The sequence below is a fragment of the Panthera onca genome, chromosome A1, assembly GCF_046562875.1.
Source record: "Panthera onca isolate mPanOnc1 chromosome A1, mPanOnc1 haplotype 2, whole genome shotgun sequence".
NCBI lineage: Eukaryota > Metazoa > Chordata > Mammalia > Carnivora > Felidae > Panthera > Panthera onca.
In genome coordinates, this window is record NC_138339.1 from 183,989,502 (window position 1) to 183,995,501 (window position 6,000).

Sequence of the window (6,000 nt, forward strand, 5' to 3'; positions counted from 1 at the left end):
TTTCTTTAATGAATTTTACCTTGTCTTTGTCATATAATTATTTGATAAATAAAATACAATAATGAACAAATTGCTCCAATTATTTTCTATATGGGGACAGTCATTTTATATTCATTGATACTACAAATAACTATATTATAGATACAGTATGATTTTTTCTTTGGTTAATACATTTTACATTTTGTCACATTTGTTCAAAATATTCTGTGTGATTTTTAATTAATATGTGTTAATCTATATTATATATACACACATGGCATACTATTACCTTGTTTGAACACATATTTATTTATTTATTTATTTATTTATTTATTTATTTAAAGTTTATTTATTTCAAGAGAATGAGAGAAGGAGCTAGCAGGCAGGAGTCAGAGAGGGGCAGAGAGAGAGAGATAGAGAGAGAGAGGGAGGGAGAGAATCCAAGCAGGTTCCATGCTGTCAGCACAGCCTGACACAGGGCTTAATCCCATGACTGTGAGATCATGACCCAAGCTGAAGTCAAGAGTTGGATACTTAAACAACTGAGGCACCCAGGTGCCCCTGAACACAGCATTTAAAAGTCAATATTCTGAAAGCTGAAATAGAAGTCCTTATTCTGAAACCAAATTGTGTCAAATGTTCGTAAACATTATTGTTCTTCCACTGTCAATGAAAGTTGTCAATATAATAATGAAATTAAAAATGAGAAATTCATGGATTTAGACACTAAACAATATAAAAATAACAAGCTGTATATTAACTGACATTTTATTTTTTATTTTTTTAAATTTTTTTATTAAAAAAAATTTTTTTTTAACGTTTATTTATTTTTGAGACAGAGAGAGACAGAGCATGAACGGGGGAGGGTCCTAGAGAGGGAGACACAGAATCTGAAACAGGTTCCAGGCTCTGAGCTGTCAGCACAGAGCCCAACACGGGGCTCGAACTCACAGACCGCGAGATCATGACCTGAGCTGAAGTAGGCCGATTAACCGACTAAGCCACCCAGGTGCCCCTTAACTGACATTTTTAGCTCATTCTGTTGAAATGTCTAGAAGAGCATATTAACAATGAACATTATATGATCAGATTTTTTGTTAATGACTGCTATTTCAAATAAGCCTTTCACTTTTTATTAGTAATGCTATCTGAAGCGTAGATACTCTGGAATTGTGTCCAACTTACTGGAAGAGGTAACTTATCAATAAATACCAAAATAAAATTTATTAGGCAACTGAAAAGGTGGTCATCATGAACACATAATAAAAATGCCAAATCACCAATTTGCTCTTCTTCCTCCCCCTTCAGGATGTCTCCTGCATCTTTATCTTTTCTCTTCCCAAAGGAATAAAAAATATTTTAAAAAGGGATTTTATACTTGTTTTTATCTCCAGTATTTGCTTTAGAATGTAATAAAGTATAGATATTGTACTAGTGTTTATCCCTTCCTCTATTTATCAATCTTGGAGCAATTGGTAAATATAAACATGATAAATTTAAAATGTACAAGTAAGGATGCCTTTGCTTTTGGGTAGATGTCTCAGGATATTCACCTTTAAAAATCTTATCCTACTCTTTGCCTCGGCGATCTACTACTATAATATTTCTGTCTCACATCTTTTCCTAACCAATAATTATACTGATACCAAATCCCAATGTCAAGTGTTCTATTCCATAGAATTAATTTAAGTATCCTCATTGCTAAAACTCTTCAACCCCACCATGATCTCTGATCCTGTGAGGCTGACACATTTTTAATTTCTGTACTTACAAATCTGCCATTCTCATGATTCCCTAGTATACCTGAGTTCATGATCCATCAAATAATTGGGTAAAATAATTTACCTTGTTTAAATTCAACTTTACCTACTTCATTGATGTATCAGAGAAGTTTCTCAAAGCTGAAAGAATTTACACATTCATGTTGACTGGATTCCCTCTACATTTTTAACTACAAATTTTATTTTATTTATTTATTTTTATTATTTCTTTTTTCTTTTTTTTCTTTTTTTAAATATGAAATTTATTGTCAAATTGGTTTCCATACAACACCCAGAGATCATCCCAAAAGGTGCCCTCCTCAATACCCATCACCCACCTTCCCCTCCCTCCCACCCCCCATCAACCCTCAGTTTGTTCTCAGTTTTTAAGAGTCCCTTATGCTTTGGCTCTCTCCCACTCTAACCTCTTTTTTTTTTCCTTCCCCTCCCCCATGGGTGTCTGTTACGTTTCTCAGGATCCACATAAGAGTGAAAACATATGGTATCTGTCTTTCTCTGTATGGCTTATTTCACTTAGCATCACACTCTCCAGTTCCATCCACGTTGCTACAAAGGGCCATATTTCATTCTTTCTCATTGCCACGTAGTACTCCATTGTGTATATAAGCCACAATTTCTTTATCCATTCATCAGTTGATGGACATTTAGGCTCTTTCCATAATTTGGCTATCGTCGAAAGTGCTGCTATAAACATTGGGGTACAAGTGCCCCTATGCATCAGTACTCCTGTATCCCTTGGGTAAATTCCTAGCAGTGCTATTGCTGGGTCATAGGGTAGATCTATTTTTAATTTTTTGAGGAACCTCCACATTGTTTTCTAGAGTGGCTGCACCAGTTTGCACTCCCACCAACAGTGCAAGAGGGTTCCCGTTTCTCCACATCCTCTCCATCATCTATAGTTTCCTGATTTGTTCATTTTGGCCACTCTGACTGGCGTGAGGTGATATCTGAGTGTGGTTTTGATTTGTATTTCCCTGATGAGGAGCGACGTTGAGCATCTTTTCATGTGCCTGTTGGCCATCTGGACATCTTTTTTTAGAGAAGTGTCTATTCATGTTTTCTGCCCATTTCTTCACTGGATTATTTGTTTTTCGGGTGTGGAGTTTGGTGAGCTCTTTATAGATTTTGGATACTAGCCCTTTGTCCAATATGTCATTTGCAAATATCTTTTCCCATTCCGTTGGCTGCTAACTACAAATTTTAAATAGGAAGCATCTCTGCTACCTAACCTTCTATTATATTTCACTTGGGGATTCATTTTTCAATGTGCTATATATGTGTTCCACATCCCCTCTTCCTCCTTAATTCTTTCTCTACCTTTATTCTATCCTGATTATCTTTTAGTTCACACACACACACACACACACACACACACACACATATACATATACCCCACAGAATAAATGAGAGGAGGATTATCATTTCCTTCTAAAACTATGTACAGCTACAACAACACACTGTCTTCTCTCTGGGATACAATGCATTTCTACTCAAAGACAGTGTTCTGGAAATTATTCCCTTCCTCTGTTTTAATTAATGTTCATTTCTATGAGAGCATTTTCATCAAACTAAAAAGCTGCTGCAAAATCTCTTCTTAATTAAAAAAAACCTATCTCCTTTATTACAGTATAAGAAAACAGAAGTGATATACCTATATTACTAAGTCCACTTCACTTATTATTATTCCTTGAATCTACTTCAAAACGTCTTATGCATCGGTGTCTCTACTGAAAAATGCTCACACTGAGGTTATGGATATAATTTATTTTACCATGACAAATGGTCTTTATCTTTGTTGATTTCCAAGCAATGTCTGATGCAATTGAGCTCAACTTCCTTCTTGAAACATATTCATCTAGATTCTGGGAAATCATAATTTCCTGATACTTATTTTTCTACATAGCTTTCTTCTCTTTTCAGGCTTCTTTGATGAATATGCTTCCTTTTCCTACTTCAAGCCATTTGAGTACTACAGAGCTCAGTTCTGGAAACTCTTCCTTTCACTATGCCTACTGTCATCACCTAGGTAAACCATAATATAACAATAGATTTAAATTCCACTTAAAAGTAGAACAAATCTATTTTTTTCAATCTTCAATCCAAAATTCTTTCAGAAATGCGAGAAAACCAAGCATGAATATCCAACTTGTTCCTTGATATCTTTACATGGAGGCATAGTAGACATCTCAACCATAACATATCCAAAACCAAACTCTTAATTTCCCTCTCCTAAAACGATTCCATTATCAATGTTCTCATCTTAGCTTTCATCATTCAGTAATTCTTCTCTCCCTAAAAATCTCCACTTTCTGTTACTTATGAGGCATAAATTATTAGAGTTCAATTTGACTACTGATGTTTGGCTTCCCCTCCATACCCAAGCTATAAGGATACAATAAATCCAGATTATCACCATTTCTCAATACCTCTGTGACTACTACTCTGGTCCAAGCCACCCTCAACACTTTCCTGGAATAGTCATAAATAATCTGTTTGCTCTCTAGCCCCTTGTTCATTGTCCTTTTCAACAATTCCTGCTTGAAACAGTATCAGTTCATCTTAATGCCCTAAACAAAACACCTCAAAGGGCTATCTTAGATTTTAAACAAAATGTATGCATCTACCTGGCATCATACCATATGTGATCATCATACCATATGCCACAGTATGGCATCATACCATACTGTGATCTACATGGCTGCGTATTACATCTCTTATCTTTATTCTCATTTTAACATGTTCAAGTTATACTTGTCTCCTCGTTAATCCTTGCACATCCTAAGTATGCTCACAACTCAGGGTTATACATTTTTTATTTCTTCTGGAAAGCTTCTTCCTGCATACTTAAATAATTGTATCCTTTACCTTTTTCAGTTGATACCACAGAAAAGCCTTCTACATTACTATCTAAAATATCACCCCTTATATTTCTATTTTCTTCATCTAATATATGTTCTTTGCCTTCTTCATTGCTCTTATGATTGCCTGGGCTTATATTTCATATTTATTTATTGCCAGTGTCCTGAAACAGACTGTAAACTCCATGAAGGCAGATAATTTATCTCCAGCACAGATAAAAGTAGGTACACAGTAAATGCTCAATAAATAGTCCTAATCAGTGAATGAAAAATTGCTTTCATCTATGAAGAAAATTTTAAATTTATATATCTGGATTTTTTTAAGTTCCATGAGAAGTTGAATTATGGCTTGGATTAGTCAGGGTTGGATTAAAGAAGTGAAATTACTATGAATAACATTGAATAAAAGGTTATTAAGATTATAATTCTGTAGTTATGAGAGCTTGTTGGTTACCTCTCTTTGTACATCCTCACATCCTCAGGACCTCTGCATGTGTTCTCGGCTAATTTGGGCTTTCTCACAGTAAGGTGGCTTCAGTGAAGTGGACATTTTCTCTTGTCAATTCAGGGTTCTGAAGTAAGAGGCCTACCTAGTGAACCCAACAGAAGTTGCATTATCTTTTATGACATAGCCTCAAACACATTCACCTTCACTTCTGTCACTTTCTGTTGGTTTCAAGTGAGTCATAGGCCAACCCAGATACAAATGGGAAGAGAATAAGACCTCCCTATTAATGGGGCAATGGTAAAGTCACATTGCAGGAGACCTTGGGGCAATAGGTATATTGTTCCACTAATCTTTTGAAAGTATGATTTTTCACCATTCACTCTATAGTCACAATAATTCATATTCTCACGTGCAATACACGTGCATCCTTCCCCCCAAGTCCCTCAAATCTTCATCCTGTTATGGAATCATAATAGGAAGTCTGGAAGTTATCTTCATTTATAAGCTCAGATGAGTATATATTCCTCTGGTATAAGTCTTGCTATATTTGTCTTATTTAGAGTATCTGGGAGTTAAATAGAAAAAAAATATGTGTCTTCCCTGCCAACCCCCACCCCCGTCTCCAAAACATTGAATAATGTCACAGCAATAGGGCAACCACTATGAACATTCTCATTCAAAAAGTGATAAAAGGGAAACAACAGTAGTCAATGTTCACAGCACCTCTGAAATCCAGCAGGACATATGTTGTTAGTTTCTTAATTTGGGTTCTGTCCTATTCTTTGGCGATTTTTATCTTGTTTGTTGGTATGTAGAATCTGCACTTTTGATTCTACTTTGTAGTTTTCATAAAAAAACTGAGTTTGCAACAGAGTTGACTTTGTACTATGTTTCCTGCCATAAAAGTTTGGGAATCCAAAGAAAGGCCTGTTTT

General features: G+C 35.4%; 1 long non-coding RNA gene across 1 annotated transcript in view; it reads right to left on the reverse strand.

Annotated features, from left to right (window-relative positions):
• LOC132681942 (uncharacterized) overlaps window positions 1-5,187 on the reverse strand; it is a 167,652-nt gene extending 162,465 nt beyond the window's left edge. The window contains exon 1 of the long non-coding RNA XR_009611336.1: window positions 5,073-5,187. This is a non-coding gene — a long non-coding RNA (uncharacterized LOC132681942). The remainder of the gene's footprint in view (window positions 1-5,072) is intronic.
• Between the last annotated feature and the right edge of the window lie 813 nt (window positions 5,188-6,000).